This window comes from Manis javanica, chromosome 4 (assembly GCF_040802235.1).
Source record: "Manis javanica isolate MJ-LG chromosome 4, MJ_LKY, whole genome shotgun sequence".
Taxonomy (NCBI): Eukaryota; Metazoa; Chordata; class Mammalia; order Pholidota; family Manidae; genus Manis; species Manis javanica.
In genome coordinates, this window is record NC_133159.1 from 149,233,185 (window position 1) to 149,259,842 (window position 26,658).

The 26,658-nt window shown below is 39.6% G+C and overlaps 1 pseudogene; it reads left to right on the plus strand.

Moving 5' to 3' along the window:
• Positions 1 to 4,156: 4,156 nt before the first annotated feature.
• The window catches only part of LOC140849096 (inactive serine/threonine-protein kinase TEX14-like), a 43,929-nt pseudogene continuing 21,427 nt past the window's right edge, over positions 4,157 to 26,658 (plus strand).

Below are 26,658 nucleotides of genomic sequence, written 5' to 3' on the forward strand. Positions count from 1 at the left end.
CAGTTTTGCCAACACCGTTTGTTAAGGGGCTGTCTTTTCTCCGTTGTATATCCATGGCTCCTTGATCATGTATTAACTGACCAAATATGGATGGGTTATATCTGGGCTATTCTGTTCCATTGATCTATGGGTCTGGTCTTCTGCCAGTACCAAATTGTTTTGATTACTGTAGCTTTGTAATAAAGCTTGAAGTCAGGGAGTGTAACCCCTTCAGCTTTGTACTTTTTCCTCAGAATTATTTTGGCTTTCGGGGCCTTTTGTGGTTCCATATGAATTTTAGAACTATTTGTTCCAGTTCATTGAGGAAAGCTTTTGGCATTCTCATAGGGTTTGCACTGAATCTGTACATTGCTTTGGGCAGGGTGGCCATTTTGACGATATTAATTCTTCCTTTCCATGAGCATGGGATAGATTTCCATTTATTGGAGTCTCCTTTAATTTCTCTCATGAGTGTCTTAGTTTTCAGAATATAGGTCTTTCCCCTCCTCTGGTAGGTTTATTCCTAGGTATTTTATTCTTTTTGATGTAATTTTAAATGGAGTTGTTTTCCTAATTTTCTTTCTGTCAGTTCGTTGTTAGTAAATAGGAATGCAACAGATTTCTGTGTATTAATTTTGTATCCTGCAACTTTGCTGAATTCAGTTTTTATTTCTAGTAGTTTTTTGGTGGATTCCTTATATTTTTCTATGTATAATGTCATGTCTGCCTGAATAATTTTCTAATGTGAAACAACTTTGCATTCCTGGGATAAACCCCACTTGATTGTGATGTATTGCTCCTTTTTGTATATTGCTGAATTTGGTTTGCAACTTTAAAATAATTAAAGGAATTTTGTGTGTGTGTCCATGAGGAATCATAGTCTGTAGGCTTCTTATATGGGTTTTATCTGGTTTAGGTATCAGAGTAGTGCTGGTTCATAAAATAGATTCTTTCCCTTCGGTGTGCCACTGAAGATCGTGGTATCACCATGAGCCACCTCCCCACCAGATGTCACAGGTATTCTAAGAACAAGCCATACTCAAAGTCTCCCTTCTGCCAAGGTGTCCCTGATGCCAAGATACACAGGTTTGACCTGTATCGGAAAAATGCAAAAGTGGATGAGTTCCCACTCTGTGGCCACATGGTGGCGGACGAGTGTAAGCAGCTCTCCTCCAAAGCCCTAGAAGCTGTTTGCACTTGTGCCTCTAAAGGCAAGTTATTTCTAAGCATTTGTGCCTCTAAACAAGTATCTCTGAAGATAATTGCTCTGTTTTCTCTTTGACATGTTTTTTAGCAGTGTTTATTGAGGTATAATATACACATAACATTCACCCACTACATAGTTTAATGATTTTTATACAATTGCCCAACCATAACCCAGTATTAGAACATTTTTATAACCCCCTCTAAAATTTCCCTGTGCCCACTGGCAGTTGCTCCTGGTTCCCATGCCCCAACACTACCATAGGCAACAGCTGAACTCCTTTCTGACTCTCTAGATTTGCCTTGTTTAGAAATATTATATAACATGGAATCATACAGTGTTTTGTGACTGCTTTCACATAGCATGTTTTTGAGTTCATCCACCTTATTACATTTATCACTATTTTGTTCCTTTTTTTGCTAAATATTATTCTGTTATTCTTCACTTTCCTGTTATTCAGTGTTTTACTCAAGCATGGAAACCTGGACTGACTAATTTATGGCAAAGGAATGCTAACTTTATTTGCTTTTTCTCCTGATTTTATACTGGTAAGAAAGGAGAATTAAGGCATATCTGGCTTGCTTGTTGTTCTCTAGGATAAGTTTGAGATCTGGACTTTTGAGTGTGTTGAAATAACTAGAGTATATTATCCTTTGAAACAGCTATTTTTCTCTACAGTGCAGCCATTTGTTTCAGGAGACCACCATCTTGTGTGAAGCCTTTCTACAGACAGTTGTCAGTTAAGTTGAACACATTCGACTCTTCTTTCTTTATTGTAGAACTCTCCTTTATTGTAGGATGCTGCCCTGGGATTAGACCCGGGTGTCCCTAAAGTCTCCCTAGCAATGTTTCTGAGAATCTCTTGCTGACAGCTGGAGTATGTGTTGAGGCGGCTTATTGCGCTGCTGATGGTGTTTCAGTTTCAGGGTATGGTTTATTCCGGTCCTTCCTAGCTCCCAGAAGTAGCTATTCTGAGGACTTTCAGTGACCTCCACACTCATGTTCACCTGTTTTTTACCAACTGAAGAAAAGCACTGTGAGAATTAAATGAGATAATAATCTGTAAAACCATAGAACAGTGTCTGACATGTAGGAGCTATTCTGTAAATATGATGTCAAACCAATGAATTAACCCCTAAGAGCCAAATAAATTAAAAAAAGCAATAGACTACTAAAATAGGGGACTGTGGAATTGATAAAGATTTGTTGTCTGGATAAAGGAATCCTGTGTGTGTTTGAACGAAAAGGAGGCACATCCGGGGCAGAGGAGTGAGGGAAGTCAGAGAAGATGAAATTGGGAGCATGCAGAATGAGAGGTTGAATGAGAAAGGTGATCTTCCTCTGACACAACAGAAAAGCCAGGGCCAGTGGTTCTCAAGCTTCAGAATGTAAGAATTACCTGGAAAGCGTGCTAAAAGTTCACACACCCTGGTCTCATCTGCAGACCTAATTCGGTAGTTGGTTATGGCTTGCACTTTGAGGAACACTGGTGGGAAATAGCGTTCATTGTACCTTTGAAATAAAAAAGCAGCTAAATTATTCTCATTCCTGTTAAAAGAATATATGCGTGTGTTAAACTAAATTCATCCAAGTAGATTTGAAGATCTAATTGGCTTTATTAAGTGATTCATGAATCCGGCAGAATCCCCCTCTAGGGAGCAGAGAGGTGCTCTGGTGAATTGTACAAAGTGCAAGGTTTTTATAGACAAGAGTGGGTGGGGGAGTTACTAACAAAGGAAAGGAAGGGGTTGTTTCAGGCAAGGTCAGGTCACTTTCTTATAGGGGGAAGAGCCGGGGGTCTTATAATGCATACGATCCCCATTTTCTTTTAGGGAAGCTGGAGAGGGCTTATTTTATTCATGAGAGATTATTTTGTTGATGATGGTGGCCAGAAAGTTCCTGACTACATTTCAGGGGGAGGTTGGAACTGTAATTAGGTTTAAGTATTAGGCCCTCGTTTGGTGACTTGGCCTAACAGAAGTGACACCTTGTTGGGCCCACATCTTTGTTTTTAACAGGTGTGATTGGATTAGGGTTGTGGCTCTCAATTCTGTGAAACCCAGAGTCCCCTTTTATAACAAATGGTAATGTTCCCTTTACTATCCTGAAGATGTTAGTAGAAAACATAAGCTACCTTTACTTCCCCCACAAATAGTATAAAGTCCTAACTGTAATATAAAGGAGAAATAAAATGTTGTAATACAGTATTTTAATATATAAATGCTTGGCATGACTACACAAGGAAACAGAAATGTCCCCACAGATTTTTGAAAGCTGTCCCTTGGTAGTGGTGGCACAGTCACTGAGAACCAGTGGTTTAGGTGGAGAGGTTTCAACAGCAGGGTAGAGGGAACTTCACTGGTATGTGTAAAAGGAAAGCCAGGTAGTGGTGAGGACGTGGTTGTGATTTACATGAATTTGGAGGGTCCCAAGTTCTCCAGCAGTGCTGGGGGAAATGGGAGTTGAGGTGAGTGTTGCTGGATCAAGGACCAGATAGAGGAAGTGTGCTGTGCTGCAGTGTAAAGGCAGCAAGATGAGAGGGTTGGGGGGAGCGGGGGGATGGGGCTAGTGAGTCACGTGGTTTCCGGGGTCTGAAAAAGCAAATGAACTGAAAAGTCCGATTCCCCTTTCTGGGAGTAAATAGACCGAAAGCCAAAAGAAATTTGCCCTGGTTCGAAACACATAAAATACCCGCAAGATGGAGCAACAACAAAACAGGTTTTTCAAATATATTATTTACCTAGCAAAAAAAGAGAAACGGATTAGGAGAAAGAAAAAATCCAGAGGGGAGAGGTAGGGATGTCCAGGGTGTGTGCCCGAGGACATCTGTCCATCCTCAGGTGCTCTGGGGCGCTGGGTATTAGCCGGCAGGGGCAGGGGCCTGAGCTGGGTGGGGTTCCTCCGCATTCTGTAGAAACTGGGGAACAGATTCGGAGGCTGGAAGTTTATCTAGAGTCGCATAGTGTGGACAGTGAATCACAGCCAAGATGGTGGCCTCTCGGGCCCTCCGTCCTCGCAGTACTCCCCGCCAGCACGTGGCCAGACGCTCTCGGCGGACTTCCCGTGCCGCCTCTGCTGGCGCAGGTGCCCCAGAGGGACTGAACTCGCTTGTCCTTTTGCTCAAGGGGACTGCACCCGAGGAGATCCGATGACCTCAGCTTCGCTGAAAGTTGGGAGGAGGCTGGATTCCTGTCAGGAGAACCGTCTGATGTCACTTTGGGCAGCGGGAGCCGGTCAGTCTTCCGAAGCAGCCTGTGCGTGAAGCTGCCCCGCCGTGACCTAATCCGGGAGGTGTGGGGGATGTCGGTTAGGCCTCTGGGCATTTTGGAGCCGCCTTCCCTGGAAAGTTACGCGTGAGTATTTGCTATTATCAGTACTAAGATATAGTGCGAGAATCTGGTGTTTCGGGTCGTTATATGTCGAAGGAGGCCAGTTAGAGGCATTTCAGGAATGACCCGAACCTTAGGGTGGTGTGCACAGCAGGTGGCAGTGCGGGGGATCAAATTCAAGTCGCATTTATACAGCAGAGGGAGTACTGTGGTCTCCGAGGTGTTTTTTCTCAGAGAATTTCTTTCGTTGTAATGTCTGTGCTGATTTTTGTGATCCTAGTATGTGATTTGTAGTAGTTGGTGACTGCTGTCATTTTTTTTTTTTTTACTGCTGACACCAACGCAGATTCACAGAAGGTCGTGGTCGTTCGATTTGTGGTTCATTTGGGTTTTTATGGCTTAATATTGTTGTGTAGGAACCTTGTAGACCATAATTGACACACTAATGTGGAAAGAAAATTAATTTTTTTTTTTTTTTAGTAGTGAGACTACTGTGAGATCGTTTTTTCTGTCAACAAAATGTCCCAATGTTTGGGATCTTAGTTGGCCGCGTTGGGAAGGGGCCAAGGCCAAGTATACAAAGAATTTTGAAGATTTGGTATGAGAAGTTTTTGGTCATTGTTTTGTTTTGTATGATAACATTTCAGTTACAACATTTCAGATATGTTGGTGTAAGTAAAACGTTATTAAAATTAACTTCAACTGCTTCTTTTTACCACTTTAAATGTGGTTACTAAAGCTTTAAGTTACATATGTTGCTTATGTTATACGAGTACTTGCTGCCTTATGGAAAAGTTTCTAGGCATTGCTGTGTTACTCCGTAAACACGTGCTCGCTCTTCCTAGAATGCCTTGCCTTCCCTCATCAACCTGGAAAATGCATAATTCATTCACTTCTTATTGTGAAGCTGCCTGGGGTCCACCCCAACTGCCAGTGAGCCCAAGATGGACTTAAACATTAGGTACTGTAGGCACAGTGCCTAAGGCACCTTACTTCTTTAAAAATCAGAAGAGAAAGAATTTTTAGGTGGAATAAAATATCATATATATTATATCCATTTTTTTAATCAGTGCAGTCATACGATTTTGTTATGTTGTGATTTTGTTGTTATTTTTTATGGAGGAAAGGGCCCCTTGAGGGCAAAGGTGTGTAGGACCCTTCAAAGTCATAATGTAGTCCTGACTGAACTTAATTCTTACCCATTTTATTCGTGCTCGCCACTCTTTACCTATAGTTCTGGCATGTGTGTTTTCCCTACATATTGTGATCTTATTCATCTCTGAATTATTCCTCTTAGTAACTTTAGTGGCTGGTACCTTCAAAGTTAAAGTGGTTGTGAATGAGAAGTATGCACTATATACCTGTAAGTAATGAGTTGAGAACTGATTTTTATCATTAGCAGCACTCATAAAAATTCAAGAGAATACTTTGTGAATGCTGAAAATACTGAGTAAGCAGTGTGGTTATCAGAAATACAATTTTTGCAGCATAGCAAAAAGAGCCTTTGAGTATCTGTGAAATCTAATCTGTGGTGCACACAAATAGTCCTAGAGGTCTCAGGGTTGTGGCCAGCCTGGAATTTATGGATACCATGGTAACAGCCCAAGTGTTACCTTCCTCCTGTGAAATCAAACCTTCTGGAATTGAATTAGATTAAGAAGGTAGTTCAGTAATGAGATAATATTGTATAAGTGAGGTGAGCTGGCTCATACTTTTTGGATGAGTGTATCTAGAAAATGTCTAAATAGAAAATGACTGGTTTATATTGCAGAGCTCTATGATGGGAAATGCAGAGTCAGGGCCAGTGTGTGTCAGGAGTGAATGGGCTCAGATCCCTGCAACCTAGGGCATGTAGAGTGGCTGTAGTTGCTCATGCTTTCCTGGTGGTAGACATTTAGATTAAATTGTGTTGGCACCATGGTCTTCTTGGCAGACCTGCATTATGAACTTAAATAACAAACTCAGCTTTTAAAAATTAAGTACAATGCAAAAGAAGGGAAGAAATGGGATTATTTTTATATGCAGAGTATGCAGGGAATATAGAATGTGTTTTTGTTAAGGAAAAAGAGAATAACATTGTCTAAACTAAAATCACTGGTTAATCTTGGAATAAGGAAGGACAAAGATTGGGACTGGGCCTAAATGGATATAGAAAGTTGCAGAGGACTGTGGAAAAGAAATTTTATGTTGTGAAGTCAACGCTGGCTAATACTGTTTGATTATCAGGGTTTTAAAACAGCTTTAATAGTACACTTACATAAAACAGTTTGAAGCTAAATTTTCTTTCATCTGCTAAAAGAACAAAGATTTTTGTTTTTATATATATATTTATTTATTTTGGTATCCTTAATATAAAATCACATGAGCAACATTGTGGTTACTAGATTCCCCCCATTATCAAGTCCCACCACATACCCCATTACAGTCACTGTCCATCAGCATAGTAAGATGCTATAGGATCACTACTTGTAAAAGAACAAAGTTTTATTGGACTATTGTTCTGTTCTTGGTAAGATTGTGAAAGGTTTTTCTTTACTTTATAGGTAAACTACCTGGAAAATAAAGATTCTGTGTTTTAAGAACAACAAACAAATTTAGTGTAATGCCACCCTCATTATATTTTTGAGCATCAACCCTTCTCTGACCCCCAATAGGCTAAGAAATGGGTGGAAATTCAGAGATGGGGTGGTACTCACAGACTGAGGGTCATATTTGTTGGAACAGAACGCCTGAGTTGGCAGGGGCAGCCATGACCTGAGAGGGTTCGGCAGGTGTGCCCTTCCCCAGGTACGTAGGGACTCTCCACATACTTAACAGTACTGAGGGAGGAGCTATGTTCCTCCATCTTGGCCCTTGAGTCAATTGATGATTGTAGTTGGTGATTTTATTCTGTGTGTGTAGAATTACTGATAATCATCATTGTTCCTAGAGGGTAAAGTCAAACACTGAGAAGTAAAATATGGTAAAATCAGAGTTTAAATCTACATCTATCTGATGCTAAACCCTGTGTTCAGAACTCTCTAAATAGTATTTAAGATACGCCTCTGGTAATTCAACCAAGATTTGGTTGTCTTCTTAAAAAAACAAAAAAAATATAATAGTATTATTGAAAGTCTGTAACCTGCATCTCACAACCAGTAACATTTATATCATTTTAGTGCATTTTCTCCTAGTAATTTTTCTTAAGGACATACATTTTTACAAAATTGTAGTCGTAGTATACATGCCATTTCATATCCTTTTTTCCTACTAACCTTCTATAATACAATTTTTTCATGTTGTTAATCATTTTGTTACTGTGTTTGCTTAATATTCCATTTCTGTAGTGCTTTGATATCTAGAGTTTTGGGGTGATTTTGGTTTTTTACCATTGTAAGTAAATCTGTGGTGAACACCCTTGTATATAGAACATTGTCTTTCTCTAGCATTACTTCTTTTAGGTAAATTAAAAGAAATTTCTAGGTCAAAAAGTATGAACATTTTTTGGCACTAGATGTATATAATTAGGCATGAGATGTATATAAAATTTTTTTTACCACGGTATCATAGTCATGTTACAGAATATTTAGGAAGAAAAAAGTCAGTCCATAGTTCGCTATTGACACTCACATAATTGTGTTAGTTTGCATTTTGGCAAATTACATTTCCCTTAAGTCTCTAAAACCTTGCCTTTTTAGAAATAGTTTTAATCTAGCGTATATTCAATTTCAAATGCTGCTCTTTGTATGCAATGCTATACAGTTTAGGCTTCCCTCTCAATCTCAAGAAACTTGAGGATTATAAATTCTATTTTTTATTAACTATGAAGTCTGAAATTAGAAATTGATCTTGACTTTGAAAGATAAAGGGAATAGGGAAAAGTTGTTTCTAAAGAATTTAATGTTTTTTTTGATTTTTTGGTATCTTTAATCTACAATTACATGAGGAACATTATGTTTACTAGACTCCCCACTTCACCAACTCCCCCCCACAGTTTCTAAAGAATTTAGAAATGTTTATCATATGTCACCTCTACGCCCCCAGGTAATTTAAGATACTCCTTAAAATGACTAAAATATTAAAATAACAGGGAAAACTACTAGAAATTACTCTAAGAAGTCAGCATTAATTGTTCAAAAAGATGTATCTACAAGGCTGTTCTTTGCAGTTATAATGGCAGTAAAATGCAAGCAGTAGAATGTTGATTATATAAATTGTCTATGACCCAAAATAGAGCAAAATGAATGGAAAAGGTAAAACAGCACATGAACTTTAATTCTAAAATATTTCTGCATAAAGAATTGGAATTATCATCTTTAACAGCAAAGTGTTAATAGTGGTAATATTATAGTGGAATTATGACTTTATTTTTTCAAAATACCTGTCTTCTTCAAATTATCCGCAAGGGACATTTATCACTATTATTATAAATTGTTTTAATACTTAAATTATTAAAAATACCCTCCAAAAAAATTAAAACAAAGCAAAGCTCTTTTTTAAAATTAATATATCATTGATATATACTGTAATGAAGGTTTCACATGAAAAACAATGGGGTTACTACATTCACCCATATTATCGAGTCCCCGCCCCCATACCCCATTGCAGTTACTCTCTGTCAGTGTAGTCAGATGCCACAGAGTCACTCCTTGTCTTCTCTGTGCTGCACTGTCTTCCCCATGATCCTCCCCACACAGTGTGTACTAGTCATAATACTACCCCTCATTCCCCTTCTCTCTCCCACCACCCTTCCCCTCTGGTAACCTCTAGTCCCTTTTTGGAGTTTGTGAGTCAGCCAAAGCAAAGCTTTTTTAAAAATCATGTGAACTACGACTGAAATACCACTGAAACATTGCAAAATACACTTCCCCAAAATATGGCACTTTGGCATAAGGATTATTTTGAGCTAAAAGCATTTACAAAACAGCAGGTATAAAAAGAGTGCCCTGGCCTCCCCTTTTCTTCCAGAAATCAGGAGGCAACACTCCCGTCTGAAAGACGTCCTCCCTATACCAGGGGGAAGGAAACATTCCCAAAGAAGGGGAGTCAAAGCCCAGAGAATTCTGTACAAACAGACCTTGTTAAAATAATTCTTATCTACCTTTAGCCTTCCCATATATGTTAGTTTCTTTTCCACAATTGCCTTTTTTCACCCTCATAAAAGCATTTAGGTTTTGCCTCTTCTTTGGGTCCATATTTCCTTATGAGAGCTCCTGTGTCAGGTAAACTAATGTTAAATAAATTCATATGCTTTTATCCTGCTAAACTGTCTATGCCAGTTAAATTTTCTGGCGCAGCCAGGACGGAGGTTAATTAAGTTTTGCCTCTATATCATGCAACCATTTTGACCAGAGCACCTAGCCAGCAAGGGCAGAAAGGAAGACACCATTGTGTCATCTGTTTTCCTTGTCTGAGAAGAAGGGAGGAGTACTCGGTGTGTTACCAAATCCTGACCCGGATGCTGCTTCCCTTTAAGCAGAGAAGTGTGGGGACTTGAATCTTGGTGAAGCTGGCTTTGGGTCCCCATCACCTTGGGCACCAGTCTAGGAGTGGAATGGCCTGGGTGGTGGTGGAGGGGCTCCAGACTGCATCCACACAGTCTGCTAGTCAGTCCGCATAGAAATTGTGTGGGAGTCAAGCAGTATTATTCCCACTTTAGGATTTGGGGAAATGGAGACTGAGGGTGTGATATGGTCCCAGAGTGGAGCAGCAATTCAGAACGGTTGTAAACCATTGTGCTGCCTTCTCTGCGGCGGCCTCTCAAACTGCCCTGCCCTGCTCTACAGCGCACAATTCAGGCTCTTGGGAAGAAATCCACACCAGAACCTTTGCATGCCTAGGAAGGCAAGGAATTTAAAAATGTTCCCAACTACACCTGTCGGTGATCATGTTTGGGATCGTCTTGAGGCACAGGTAGAGCCAGTTCATCCATTTCTCCAAGAAGCAGAGCCCATGAAGAATGACAAGTGAGAAGAGGCAGGGATATGGAGATGAGGGGCCCGGTGACCGCAGGTTCGAGTTCATTCTTTGCCAGGCAGAATTCCCACTGAATATCCAAAAGGAGGTACTCTGGTCAGTGTCATATGAATAACCCTACAATTTCAAACACAAGAACTTGGAATGTAATTGACTGTGAGTATATAGTGTGTTGAGGATGAAAGTGAGATGCCAGGCAAGGACAGCAACTTGTCCTTACCTGGCAGGGGAGATAACATGGTCATGAAGGTGGATTTACCACGTTGAGGCTCATCCATTGCACTCCGGATATGCTGACCCCTGAAATTTCCCCAAATGTGGGAAACTTGTTGGGAACTATGTTCGTGCCTTCCTGTGAAAATTCAGTGTTGAAAAGGTACTCGCAGCATTTCTTTGTCTTTTGGGTTTTCTTAAAAGCAGTGTTTTGTGGGGTACCTTGTTAGTCTTTGTGTTATGGGTTTCAAAGGCCCACCTGCCTTTCTTGTGATATATACCCACTTTTTTTGCAGAGTAATTTTCTCTTGGGGGGTTAGGGGTGGGGTTAGTTGGGGTGGGTTATTTTATGTGTTCCTTGTATACTTTACTCTGTTTGTGAGGATATCCAGTATTGTACTGAGAGTTCTGTGATGTGGGGCAGAAAGTTAAATTCCCAATCTTTTAAAAACTTTTGTATTTACACCCAGATGAATTTGCTAGTTTAGTATTTATAGTATTCTGTTTGTGGGATGCTGGTGTTACATAAAAGGAAAACTGCTGAATCTCAAGTAGTAAAATGTAGCTACAACTGAATGAAATACCATGTCAGGTAGCTGAAGGAGCTGGCACCTTGCTTCAGCAGTGTTAAGAACTTTGGATGCTTTAAAGCCCAGGTACTCCCTAGATGCTAGTTTCATAAAGCAGAATAAGCTCTGAGGGTGACTGAAGATGAAAAGAAAGTTAAGAGTAGAAATGCTAGGGAGTAGATGTTAGTATGCAAATAGTGAACACAATCCATGCTTCATTCGTTAGGGAAGTGTGTGTTCTGGAGCTGTAGAGAACAAAAATCCTATGACATGAAGTGGGTCTGGGTTTTATTTTCTGTATTATTTGAACTTTTTATGTCAAGAATGTCGTTATGTATTTATGTAAAGACATAATTTTAAAGAGATCAAAAACCATTAAGATGGCTATTATTAAAAGAAAAACAGGAAATAATAGGTGTTGGTGAGGATCTAGAAAGACTGGAACCCTTGTGTTCTGCTAGTGGCCATGTAAAATGGTGCTACTGCTATGCAAAACAGTATGGTGGTTCCTCAAAATATTAAACAGAATGATCCAGCAATTCCACTTATGGATATATACCCAAAAGAAGTGAAAGCAGTGACTTGACCAGGTTCTTGTATACCCATGTTCATAGCAGCATAATTTCACACTGTCCAAAGGTGGGATATCAACCCAAGTGTCCATCAGTGGATGAATGGATAAACAAAATGGGACACACACACACACACACACACAGGAATATCATCCAGCCTTAATGGATAAACAAAATGGGACACACACACACACACTGGAATAAAAAGGGAAGGAAATTCTGACACATGTTACAAAATGGATGAACATTGAGAAGAGAGTGAAATTCTGACACATGTTACAAAATGGATGAACATTGAGAACAGAGTGAAATAGTGAAATAAGCCGGGCATAAAGGGACGAGTTCTTGCCATTCCTATGAGGTACTGAGATTAGTCAAATTCATAGACATAGAAAGTAGGATAGTGGGAGGAGGAGAAAGTGGGGAGTTAGTGCTTAATGCAGTGTGGAGTTCCAGTTTGGGAAGATGAAAAAGTACTGGAGATGGCTAGTTACACAACAATGTGAATATACTCAGTGTCACTGAAGTGAACACTTAAAAATGTTTAAAATGATAATTTTTATGTCATGTATATTTTATCACAATAAATAAAGAAAACAAAAGATCGAGTGACAGTGTCACATGCAGGAAAACATTTGTATGATAGAGCCTGAAAATACACATTGAATTTGTTCAGGTGTAAGAAAATATTAGGGACTTTTGCCAGCAGCCCAGTGTCAGGTGTACAGGGAAGAATAACACTTCCCTATAGGCCCTCAGTTGCAGGTACAATCCAGCTGAATGGATGAATGAAGTGGACATAGTAACTGTAGACTCCCCTTTCAATAATGTTTTCCACGTTTTATAATTAAAATCTGTCCCATGGCTTTCTTAACTAAGGTAAAATTAAATGCATATTCATATAACATAACTTGCTGCTAGTGTATTAGTTTGCTAGGTCTGACATAACAAAATACTGCAGACTGGATGGCTTAAACTACAGTAATTAGTTTTCTCCCAGTTTTTGAGGCTACAATCCCAGGTCAAGGTGTTGTAGGCAGCTGCATCTGGGAGGTCTCTCCCTGTGCAACAGGTGAACCCTCAACTTGTACAGGGGAGGGTTCTTCACCCCGAACGGGAAAGAATTCTCAAGTAGGTCAGACGAGTGTAGGAATTCCTTAAAGCAAGAGTAGAACTGAATAGCAGCGGCCTTGCAGGCAGCTGAGAGCAGGAAAATGCAGAGGTGCAGAGGGAAAGTTTGCTTAACATTTTCTTGGTATAGGAAAAGGGTTCCCTTGCCATCTCTTAAAGCCAGGGTCACTTGGCGTCGCGTGTCCGCTTGTATCTGCACTGCGTGGGGACTAGCCCCTACCACCCCAGGATTTGGGGAGCCGCGGAGCATGGGATGGAGTGAAATTATGTTCTGAGAACTTCCTAAAGAAAGGAGATTTCCAGGCAGGCTCCTGCAGCTGCAGTTCTGTCCGGGTCACCCAGGCCGTGGGAACTTGCAGGCCCAAATCTGAACTGTCAACACGCCCTCCCTACTTATGGGGTAAAAAGGAGACTCGGAACTAGACTGAAATAACAAAAAGACAAAACGCAGTAAGTTGAGCAGTGAGAAAGCTTTATTTAAAGGTACGGACTTAAAGAAAGGAAAAGTGCAGGCGTCCGCAGAGAGAAGGCATGCTAAAAGACTGGGGTACCCTTTTTTAAGGATTTTCCAAAGGGCCAGGATGTATAAACTTGTAAAATGGTCTCAGAATGCTTATCTCTGGTGAGAGACCTTAAGTCTCTTCTGTTATCAGTCCTCCAGGTAATCCTGCAAAATTAACTTAACACAAGAAATTGGTCAGTTCTTCTTCCAGGATAGCAGCTTCAGTCTGGGAACATCCCAATAGGAACTGCCTGCCCTGCCCCCAAAGTGGATTGAGTTATTGTCTGTTTGCTAAAGAATTATGTTAGGAATCTTACCTCTTAACTTCCTGGTTTTTAAAATGGAGTCTTAGCTTTAAGATGGAATCCTTCCTGTTCTTCCTATACTGTTTATATTGGAGCATTTTTCATCATCGGCAGGGAAAGTTAGCTATGATGCTTGTCTTCTGTCTCTGCCCCATCTCAAAGGTGCTGGCAGGATTGGGTTCTTCTGAGGCCTCATTCCTTGGCTTGCAGGTGGCCAACTCTGTACATGTGCCCCTGGTGTCTCTTCCTCTTGTTATAAGGACACTGGTCATACTGGATTATGGTCCTATTCTAACAACCTCATTTTAACCTAATCATCTCTTTAAAGACCTTATCTACAAATATATTCAGTTCCTGAGGGGCTGGGAGGTAGGGCTTCAACATATGAATTTTGGGAAGAGGTAATTGAATTCAGCCCACAACAATAAGCCGTTTAAATCATATGGGAAACATGCCCCTCTTTTTTATACCTGGAAGTAGAAGAGAACCAGAATGGCAGTTGTGGTCAGGGAGTGCAGGGGTGGCAGGGATGACAGATTGCTAAAAACTTCAGTTAATATTTTCCGAGTCACTTTTGAATGTTGTGATACTGAATTGCTAGGATGATGTTTGTAGTCAAATACAAAGAAAATGAAGTTAAGATACTCAAGTTATTAGCACTCTCTATACTTTGTCAATGGATAGATGAAGGTGTTACTTCTCAGTAACCTAAAAGCCTCCTGGCTAGTGAAGACCCACTGAAAGTGTCTACCTTCTTGGCTTTTTCTGTCACTTCACCTCATTTCACCCCCTCTGGGTCTTTCCATGAGGCATTAGTTATGCCCCTGATATGCATGTTTGTTGATTCTCATCGATGGGACTTTCTTCTCTTATCCATTGGCTCGGGCTCACCAACGTGGTGCCACTTGTCTGCCCTGCTAGACCAAGCATTGTGATGGCAAGGATCAGGTTTTAGCTATCTTAAACAGCACCTGTCACATTTGAGAGACATGGTACGCATGTCTCTTGATTGTATAATGATTAGGTGAGGATGCCACATGTGGGAAGTTAAAATTTCTCTGCATGGCTCTTAATTGTGTAGAGTAACAGCTAACAACTTTAGAGAGCTCTCTTGGTGCCAGGCACAGTTCTGAGCACTTTATACTTACTACCTTATTAAGACCTCTCAGCAATGCTCTGGTTATTATTGTCCCTTTTACAGATGAAGTAATTGAGGCCTGTCAAGGTTAAATTTCTCCAAGGTCACACAGTTAGGGAGGTGACAGAGCCAAGACCAGAACTTCAGAGTCTGAACTATGAATGTAACTTACTACATTATACTATCTATGTTCCTATGTAATGACTGCATTTGTATACTAATTTTTCAAAGTTAATACTGTCCTGGTTGTCTTGATACAGGAAACATGTATACTAATTTTACTTCGTAGTAAGTCGTCGCTTTTTCAGTGCCAGAAATTAGTGATAATTAGTCAGTTCTTCAATTTCAACAGTAACATTGAAAATGAACATTAATCTTGTAGAATTTCAGTAATTGTTCCCCTAATTCTGTTCATTATAAATGAAAGTAGACAAAAAATGAAAGAAATGTGAAAGAATCTATGTTGGTTCCTTGCATTTCTGACTCAATTACAATAAGCATGTTGCTTTCTTTTGGAACAGGAAGTCTCGGGCTGTTCATCTTCCAGTCCCCTGTCCCGTACAGCTTGGTTCTATAAGCAGTGACTCCCTGGAAGCTCAGCTTCATGATTATGTCAGACAAGGAAACTACGTGAAAGTGAAGAAGATTCTCAAGAAAGGTAAGCACCATGTTGAAATGCCAGATGTACTTGGTCCACATTTCTGAATAGTGTTGGAAGGAAAACCAGGCACATGAAACTATGGATTCTTCGGGGAAATCAGAGGTTAAGTTTAGAGATGAGATGTCCTTTACCAGTGCGGCCATACCGTCTAGATGAGGTCGTGAATTGCTATTTGGAGGCCATTTTGTTTTGTGCTTGTGCTAGGAAACCATAAAAATCTTCCAACTGTTAGGCTCCCAAGGTTTCTTCTCAGGCACCAGGCACCTACTTTTGCTTCTGCCTGATCACCTTTTCTTCTTCTGTCTGTTCTGTGCCCTGAGTTCTCTGAGGCCTGTGGTAGAATGAAGAGACCAACTCATAGCTCTTCCCCTAGTTGCTCCTTCCAGGCCCTTGTGCTTTTGTTTCCAGGTTATTTGTTGTTGTTGTTTTTTTTGCTGGAGGCTACAGACAGCTCAGCCTACAGGGCACAGAAACAGCAAACATAGTCCAGGCAATCTTCAAAAAATCAAGCAAACACTAAAAAAACCACATACTAACAAAACCTCTGCTGGTATTTGGCCTCTGATCTAGAGATCCAGACCTGCTTTTGTTAGAAGTTCTGCTGGACTCTCCCTCCCCCTTCTTAATGTTGAAAGGGAAGCTTCTGAAGCTTCTGTCAGCTGGTTTGCGGAACAGTCAGGGTGACCTAATTTCTCTACAGTATTCTCTTCATTTGCTTCAGTAGCATTCCTGAGGACTCTCAGAAGGGTAATCCCAATTATCTCACAAAATAATTCCCTCAAAAAATTCTCCTATGTTTGCATGTACCATCCCTCATGTCTGTAGATTAGCTGATTGTGAGCTCAAATACTTGATTTGAAATGTCCTGGGGTATTTTTTTCCCCTTCAAAATTTTGTATTTTACTTCATAATACATTCATATGTATGTTAACAGAAAAATTGATGTTCAAGATAGATATGTTATGACTTCTAGTGTCTGTCTTATCTACCTTCTCCAGTGTGAGAAGCAAAATTGTAGGACATTTATTATCTCTTAGACATCTCCTGAGCATTCTGCATCTTGAAATTCTTGACACAAAGCTAGGGCGGGGGATGCGATTGACAGGTGTAACTGAGTATGAAGCAGAATATCTGTGTCTGGGAATTTCATCTAAAGCCTCAGAGTGGAGAACAAGGGGTGACATTTTCCCCACAGTCTAAAGCAGGGCTTCTCAGGAGATGGCCAAATGGTCCTTGGACCTTCAGCTCCCATCACCCTTCTTGGACCTCTCTAAAGAAGGGTGGTGGGGTAGTGGTGGGATGTCAGTAGGAAAGACTCCTTAAAAGGTATTCACAGGAACAGAACGCTGTGGCTTCTCCTTTCTTTCTAGCTTCCAGCCAAGTAAGAGGCCCTTCAGGTGACCTCATGGAGAGAATTGTGGTGTTTGCAAGCAAGAGAGTTGGGAGCCTGTGTCCCAGCCTGCTGAACAGTAGGAACACGTCAGCTACCCCAGGTGCCCCAAAGTTGGCATTAAGAGAACCTGGTATGTTACTTGAAACTTAGGGGTCAGGTGGACTACCAGTTACCTGTTAGCTGGAGCAGTTCTTGATGGCTGGGTGAACATGGGAGACCAGCAGTTGGATTAGCTACACTTCTACCAGTTGGTGGGATAAGTCGTCTCTGTAGCAGATAGCTGAGCCATCTAAAGGGAATTCATCTATAAAGGAAGGGAGAATCCCAAAAGAGAGGCTGCAGATGTAGCACGAAGTCAGCAGGAGAGGGCACTGGCTTGCATCAGGGTCCTGTACAATGGAGAGGAGGTACCCGAAGAACTCATTAACCCCTCCCACAAAGGTGCAGGCATTAGGATGAAGCCAAACGCTGCGAAGTTGAGTTCCAAGGCATCCTTGTCATCTCCTTGGTTCTGCCCCTAATTCAGCTCTGGAGTTGCTAGAAATAGCCTTTGAGATGAGAAGAGTGGAAGAGCAAGAATGAGGTTTTGATTTCAAAAGCACTGGAAAGTTTATTACCTGAAATGAGAGTCTACTGGAATACCTCAAAATGACTAGAAAACTGGAATCTGCCTCTTGGGAGTGGGGAAAGAAAAAGGGAAGGGAAGGTGACTGACAGAGTGTATCTGAAGGCAGTTGTAGGGAAAAAAATTGTTTCTTGATTGGATCCTTCTTAGTTCAGCCCATCCAGAAGACCAGTTACCACAGATTGTATGAGTTCTAAACCCAAAAGATGTGTAAGTCCGGGGAGAGGAAATCCCAGGGCAAAATACCTCTAAAAACCAAAATCAGGCAAAGGGAGAAATAAAGTTTAAAACCCGTTTATTGCCTACTAACTGCAGTCCAGGGCTGTCTCTCTCCTCTGCTCCCTCTGGAAGAAACAAACAAGCAAGCAAGCCAGCCGCTCCCTTTAAACTCTCAGCTTCATACATGTCCTCCTCAGTTGCCCAAGTAATTACCCATTGATATGGAGATGAACTTCTCTCCACCCAAGGATATGCAAATGCACTAAAGCCAGGCGAGAAGTTCTGGAAATGTTACAATTTTACCCACAGATGAGTTCCAGAACCTCAACCTTTATTCATTTTTTCATTACACATATATTCATTGAGCCTTGGGTTTAGAGCTGCCAAGGAAATATGTATGGCCTGTTTTCCAGGAATGTAAGTCAGCAGAAGAAACAGATATGGTTTAGTAGTTCAGATACTGAGAAGGGCAGGAGGCAAAGGGAGCACACTAAGGGAAACCTGTAGAGAAAGTGATATTTTTTTCCTTAAGGAAAAAAAGAAGTTAAGGTAAAAGTAGAAGTCAGAATAAAAGGTACACGTAAGAGGCAATGGGGGAATTAAAGGGATGCAAAAGCCCTGAGGATGAAGAGGCCCTAGAGAAGAAAAGGGTCTGAATGACTTGAGTTGGAGGAGAGAACAAAGGGTGGGAGATGGTGATGTGGGTGAAGCTGGCAAGGCAAGCTCCAGCTAGACAAGACTTCATGGGCTGTTGGAAGGATTTTGGTGTTAGGTGTATACATATTTAGGATTGTTACATTTTCTTGATGAATTGATCCTGTTGCCACTGTGAGATGTCACTCTTCTTCTCTGGTTATACTTATCTTGAAATCTGTTTTATCTGATATCAAATAGTCCCGTCATCCCCCTTTTACTTACTGTTGCATGGAATTACCTATATCTTTATAGTTAAAATCTGTCTTCTGTAGAGACCATATAGTTGAGACTTGCATTGTAAAATTCTATTCTCTTACTCTCTGCCTTTTAATCAGTGTTTAGTCCATTAATATCTAATGTAATTATTGATGTGCTTGGGTTTAGAACATTTTATTTTTTGTTTTCTTTTTGTACTGTTTTTGTTTCTCCCTTCTTTTGACTTAATTATTTTTTAGAATTACATTTTAATTAAGCTATTGGCTTTTTAGTCATATTTTGTGCATTAGTTTTTTAGTGATTATAATATAGATCTTTAATTTTTTACAGCCTAGCTAGAGTTAATATTGTACCACCTGACATATAATATATAACCATATAGGCTCATTTCTCCCCCTACACTGTTTTTTGTATTAAAGATGTCATAAGTATTATATCTGTATGAGTTATGAATCCCATATTGTTTTATAATTTTTGTTTTAAAGAATCACCATACTTTAAAGAAATGAAAATGAAAAGCAGTCTTTTACATTGCACTATGCATTTACCATTTCTGTTGCTTTCCATTCTTTTTTGAAGTTCTGAGTCACCTTCAACAGCCTGAAGAACTACTACCATCAGTCAATGTTTCTTTCTTTTTTTTTTTACATAGTGTAGGTGTATCACTTTTTTTTATTTTGGTATCATTAATATACAATCACATGAGAGAAAGTGATATTTCTCCTTAAGAAAAAAAAAGAAGTTAAGGTAAAAGTAGAAGTCAGAATAAAAGGTACACATAAGAGGCAATAGGGGAATTAAAGGGATGCAAAAGCCCTGAGGATGAAGAGGCCCTAGAGAAGAAAATGACCAACATTGTAGTTACTAGATTCCCTCATTCATTATCAAGTCCCCACCACATACCCCACTACAGTCACTATCCATCAGCATAGTAAGATGCTACAGAGTCAATACTTGTCTTCTCTGTGCTATACTGCCTTTCCTGTGCCCCACCTACATTATGTGTGCTAATCATAATCCCCTTAATCCCCTTATCCCTTCCTTCCCACCCACTCTCCTCAGTCCCTTTCCCTTTGGTAACTGTTAGTCCATTCTTGGGTTCTGTGAGTCTGCTGCTGTTTTGTTTCTTCAGTTTTTGCTCTGTTCTTATACTCCACATATGAGTGAAATCATTTTGGTACTTGTTTTTCTCTGCCTGGCTTATTTCACTGAGCATAATACCCTCTAGCTCCATCCATGTTGTTGCAAATGGTAGGATTTGTTTTCTTCTTAAGGCTGAATAATATTCCATTGTGTATATGTACCACATCTTCTTTATCCATTCATCTACTGATGGACACTTAGGGTGCTTCCTTATCTTGGCTATTGTAAATAGTGCTGCGATAGGGATATATATGTGTTTTTGAATCTGGGATCCTGGCTAAATTCCTAGGAGTGGAATTCCTGGCCCAAATGGTATTTGTATTTTTAGTTTTTTGAGGAACCTCCATACTACTTTCCACAATGGTTGAACGATTTACATTTCCACAGGCAGTGTAGGAGGGTTCCCCTTTCTTTGCATCCTCTCCAGCATTTGTTATTGTTCGTCTTTGGATGTTGGCCATCCTAACTGGTGTGAGGTGATATCTCATTGTGGCTTTAATTTGCATTTCCCTGATGATTAGTGATGTGGAGCATCTTTTCATGTGCCTGTTGCCCATCTGAATTTCTTCTTTGGAGAAGTGTCTGTTCAGGTCCTCTGCCCATTTTTTAATTGGATTATTTGCTTTTTGTTTGTTGAGGTGTGTGAGCTCTTTGTATTTTTTGGATGTCAGCCCCTTATCAGATATGTCATTTCTGAATATGTTCTCCCATAGTGTAGGAAGCCTTTTTCTTCTACTGATGGTGTCCTTTGCTGTACAGAAGCTTTTTAGTTTGATATAGTCCCACGTGTTCATTTTTGCTTTTGTTTTCCTTGCCCAGGGAGATATGTTCATGAAGAAGTTGTTCATGTTCATATTCAAGAGAGTGTTGCCTATGTTTTCTTCTAAGAGTTTTATGGTTTCATGACTTACATTCAGTTCTTTGATCCATTTCGAGTTTACTTTTGTATATGGAGTTAGACAGTAATCCGGTTTCATTCTCTTATATTTAGCTGTCCAGTTTTGCCAACACCAGCAGTTAAAGGGGCTGTCATTTCCCTATTGTATATCCATGGCTCCTTTATCATATATTAATTGACCATATATGTGTGAGGTAATATCTGGAGTCTCTGTTCTGTTCCACTGGTCTATGGATCTTTTTTTTGTGCCAGTACCAACTTGTCTTGATTACTGTCGCTTTGTAGTAGAGCTTGAAGTTGGGAAGCGACATCCCCCCTGCTTCATTCTTCCTTCTCAGGATTGCTTTGGCTATTCGAGGTCTTTTGTGGTTCCATATGAATTTTAGACCTATTTGTTCCAGTTTGTTGAAGAATGCTGTTGGTATTTTGATAGGGATTGCATTGAATCTGTAGATTGCTTTAGGCAGGATGGCCATTTTGACAATATTAGTTCTTCCTACCCTAGAGCATCGGATGAATTTCCGTTTATTAGGGTCCTCTTTAATTTCTCTCAATAGTGTCTTGTAGTTTTCAGGGTACAGGTCTTTCACTTCCTTGGTTAGGTTTATTCTTAGGTATTTTATTCTTTTTGATGTAATTGTGAATGGAATTGTTTTCCTGATTTATCTTCCTGCTAGTGCATCGTTAGTATATAGGAAAGCAACAGATTTCTGTGTATTAGTTTTGTATCCTGCAACTTTGCTGAATTCCGATATTAGTTCTAGTAGTTTTGGAGTGGATTCTTTAGGGTTTTTTATGTACAATATCATGCCATCTGCAAACAATGACAGTGTAACTTCTTACTTACCAATCCAGATGCCTTTTATTTCTTTGTGTTGTCTGATAGCCGTGACTTGGACCTCCAGAACTATGGTGAATTAAAGTGGGGAGAGTGGACACCCTTATCTTGTTCCAGATCTTAAAGGAAAAGCTTTCAGCCTCTCGCTGTTAATGGTGGCTATGGGTTTGTCATATATGGCCTTTATTACGTTGAGATACTTGCCCTCTATACCCATTTTGTTGAGAATTTTTATCATGAATGAATGTTGAATTTTCTCGAATGCTTTTTCAGCATCTGTGGAGATGATCATGTGTTTATTGTCCTTTTTGTTGATGTGGTGATGATGATAGATTTTCGAATGTTGTACCATCCTTGCATCCCTGGAATAAATACTACAGGATAATGATAGATGATCTTTTTGATATATTTTTGAATTCGGTTTGCTAATACTTTGTGGAGTATTTTTGCATCTATGTTCATCAGGGATATTGGTGCATAATTTTCTTTTTTTGTGGTGTCTTTGCCTCGTTTTGGTATTAGAGTGATGCTGGCTTCACAGAATGAGTTTGGAAGTATTCCCTCCTCTGCTATTTTTTGGAAAACTTTAGGGAGAATAGGTATTATGTCTTCTCTAAATGTCTGATAGAATTGAGCAGTGAATCCGTCTGGTCCAGCGGTTTTCTTCTGGGGTAGTTTTTTGATTACCGATTCAGTTTTATTGCTGGTAATTCATTTGTTTAGATTTTGTGTTTCTGGGCAGACTTGGAAGGTTGTATTTTTATAGAAAGTTGTCTATTTCTTCTAGGTTATCCAGTTTATTAGCACACAGATTTTCATAGTGTTCTCTAATAATTCTTTGTATTTCTGTGGTGTCCATTGTGATTTTTCCTTTCTCATTTCTGATTCTGTTTATGTGTGTAGATTCTCTTTTTCTCTTAGTAAGTCTGGCTAGGGGTTTACTGATTTTGTTTGTTTTCTCAAAGAACTAGCTCTTGGTTTCATTAATTTTTTCTACTCTTTTATTCTCAATTTTACTTACGTTTTCTGTGATCTTTATTATATCCCTCCTTCTGATGACTTTGGGCCTCATTTGTTCTTCTTTTCCAGTTTCAATAATTGTGACTTTAAATAGGCCATACTTGCCTTCTTTAAATAGGCCATACTTGCCTCTTAAAACTGCCCTCGCTGTGTCCAACAGAAGTTGGGGCATAGCGCTGTTGTTTTCACTTGTCTCCTTATATTGCTTGATCTTTGTTTTAATTTGGTCCTTGATTCATTGATTATTTAGGAGCATGTTAAGCTCATGTGTTTGTGAGTTCTTTTTGTTTTCTTTGTTCAATGTATTTGTAGTTTTATACCTTTGTGATCTGAGAAGGTGATTGGTACAATTTCAGTCTTTTTTAATTTGCTGAGGCTCTTTTTGTGGCCTAGTGTATGGTCTATTCTGAAAAATGTTCCATATGCACTTGAGAAGAATGTGTATCCTGCTGCTTTTCTGTAGAGTGTTCTGTGGATGTCTGTTAAGTCCATCTGTTCTAATGTGTTGTTCAGTGCCTCTGTCTCCTTACTTATTTTCTGTTTGGTTGATCTGTCCATTGGGGTGAGTGGTGTGTTGAAATCTCCTAACATTTCCCCCTTTATTTCTGTTAGTATTTGTTTCACATATGTAGGTGCTCCTGTGTTGGGTGCCTATATATTTATAATGGTTATATCCTCTTGTTGGACTGAGCCCTTTATCATTATGTAATGTCCTTCTTTGTCTTTTGTGATTTTCTTTGTTTTGAAGTCTATTTTGTCTGAAAGAAGTACTGCAACTCCTGCTTTTTTCTCCCAATTATTTACATGAAATATATTTTTCCATCCCTTGACTTTTAGTCTGTGTATGTCTTTGGGTTTGAAGTGAGTCTCTTATAGGCAGCATATAGATGGGTCTTGCTTTTTTATCCACTGTGTAACTCTGTGTCTTTTGATTGGTGCATTTAGTCTATTTACATTTAGGGTGATTATCGATAGGTATGTACTTTTTGCCCTTGCAGGCTTTTGATTCACGGCTACGAAAGGTACAAGGGTAGCTTCTTTACTAATCTAGCAGTCTGCCTTAACTCACTTGTAATGCTATTATAAACTCAGTCTGATGATTCTTTTTTCTCTCCCTTTCTTTTTCTTCCTTCTCCACTCTTTTTTCTTTTTTATTAAGGTATTATTGATACACACTGTTATGAAGGTTTCACATGAAAAAACAATGTGGTTACTACATTTACCCATATTATCAAGTTCCCACCCATACCCCAATGCAGTCACTGTCCATCAATGTAGTAAGATACCACAGATTCACTATTTCCCTTCTCTCTGCTACACTGTTTTCCCCGTGATCCCCCACACCATGTGTACTAAACATAGTACCCCTCAATTCCCTTCTCCCTTACTCCCTACCCTCCCTCCTACACCCCTCCCCTTTGGCAACCACTAGTCCCTTCTTGGAGTCTCTGAGTCTGCTGCTATTTTGTTCCTTCAGTTTTGCTTCGTTGTTATGCTCCACAAATGAGGGAAATCATTTGGCACTTGTCTTTCTCTGCCTCAGCCTGCATTCTTAAGCTATCCAGGATCCCACCAAAAGTTGTCCCATTAGAACAAAAGACACTTCTGTCACCCAGGAAATGTGTTAGGAACCGGGGTCAAACACCAAATATTAGAACAAAAGAACTTCCTGTTACCTCCTTTATTACTTAAGAAATCATAAAAGTTTTAGAGCCCTGGCCAGGAACCAGGATGAAGACCAAAATACATATTTCTTACTATACCACAATATCACAAGTAACCAGGGAAGGAGAGCAAGGAGATGCATTTCAAGCAAAGGTAACAACAAGTGTGAAGGTCTTTTTTGGTAGAAGCATAATGAATCTGAGAGACTCCAAGAAAGTGGGTGAGTGTGGGATGGTGAGAAGAGGAGGTGTGAGCTAAATTAAAGCATGAGATTGGTGAAAAAGGGGAAGAACCAAGACACAGAGGGCTTTATAAGCCATTTCAAGCTGTTTCACCTTCATCCTGAAAATAATGAGGTGCCACTGAAGTATTTTCAGCAGGGTAGAGGTAAGCGAGTGAGGTAGCTGTCAAGATCTGTTTTACCCTACTTGCAAGCTGCCAAGCTAGCCTGTCAGTTCTCTGGATGCTGGCAGAAAATAATAAGACTCCTGGGTTAGAGACAAATGACAATTTATTACTCCCAGCGATAACAGTAGCTAATATATTGTCATTTTTGTGCCAAGGCCCAATTCCCAGAGGGTGATGCCAAGAGGGCTAAGTGATGGCTGCATACAGCCTGGCTTGCATGACAGGAGAGGGGCTTTGGAAACCCAAGTGTAGGGATCCTGAATCCTTTCAACGGGCATAAGCCTGCCTGACCTCTTCCCCAGAGGGAGACATATCTTTATTATGCTGGATAGGAAACAAACCTGCTGTTTGCTCTGGAGGAAGATACTGTCTCTAGCTTCCAAGTCTGTTCACTATGCAAACATCCTTGAGAAGATACTCCACAATAAAGGCTGACATGCAGAAATGTGAGAGTCATGGAGAATTCTTTACTAATCTATTACTAGTATGGATCACATACTAGGTCATAAAAAGAGCCTCAGCAAATTCAAAAAGATTGAAATTGTGCCAACCAGCTTCTCATACCATAAAGGTATGAAAATAGAAATAAATCATGCAAAGAAAACTAAAAAGCCCACAAACACATGGAGGCTTAACAACATGCTCCTAAGTGATCAATGGATCAATGACCAAATTAAAAGAGATCAAGCAGTATATGGAGACATGAGCAGTTAATGAAACTAGAAAAATAGGAACAAATGAGGAGTCTCTAGAAGGAGGGACATAATAAAGTCTCTAGAAGGAGGGACATAATAAAGATCAGAGCAGAAATGAATCAAATTGAGAAGAATGAAATGATAGAAAGAATCAATGAAACCAGGAGCGGCTCTTTGAGAAAGTAAACAAAATAGATAACCTGCTAGCCAGACTTATCAAGGAACAAAGAGAGTGTACTCACATCAACAGAATCAGAAATGAATAAGGAAAAATCACAACAGACACCATGGAAATACAAAAAATTATTAGAGAATACTATGAAAAATTACATGCCAACAAATTGGACAACCTAGAAGAAATGGAAAACTTTCTAGAAAAATACAACCTTCCAAAGCTGACCCAGGAAGAAACAGAAAATCTGAACAAATCAATTACCAGCAACGAAATTGAATTGGTAATCAAAAAACTACCTAAGAACAAAATGGCTGGACCAAATGGCTTCACGGCTAAATTTTATCAAACATTTAAAGAAGAGCTAATACCCATCCTTCTTAAAGTATTCCAGATAGAAGAGAAGGAAATACTTAAATACTCATTCTATGAGGCCAACATCACTCTAATACCAAAATCAAACAAAGGTACTACAAAAAGAAAATTGCAGACCAATGTCCTTAATGAACATAGATGTAAAAATCCCCAATAAAATATTAGCAAACCAAATTAAAAAATACAACAAACAGATTATCCATCATGACCATGTGAGATTTATTGCAGGGATGTAAGAATGGTACAATATTCACAAACCAATCAATATCATACAACACCTCAAAAAAAAGAAGTACAAAAATCATATGATCATCTCAATAGATGGTGAAAAAACATTTGACAAAATCCAACATCCATGCATGATAAAAATTCTCAACAAAATATGTATACAGGGGTAGTATCTCAGCTTAATAAAGGCCATATATGACAGACCCACAGCCAACATCAGACTTAACAACAAAAATCCAAAAGCTTTTCTTCTAAGATTGGGAGCAAGACAAGGATGCCCATTCTCACCACTTTTATTCAACATAGTACTGGAGGTCTCAGCCATGGCAGTTAGACAAAACATAAATAAAAGACATCTAAATTTGTAAGGAAGAAGTTAAACTCTCACTGTTTGCAGATGACCTCATACATAGAAAACCCTAAGAACTCCCACCAAAAAACTATTAGAAGTAATAACTGAATTCAGCAATGTTGCAGGATACAAAATTAATACACAGAAATCTGTTGCA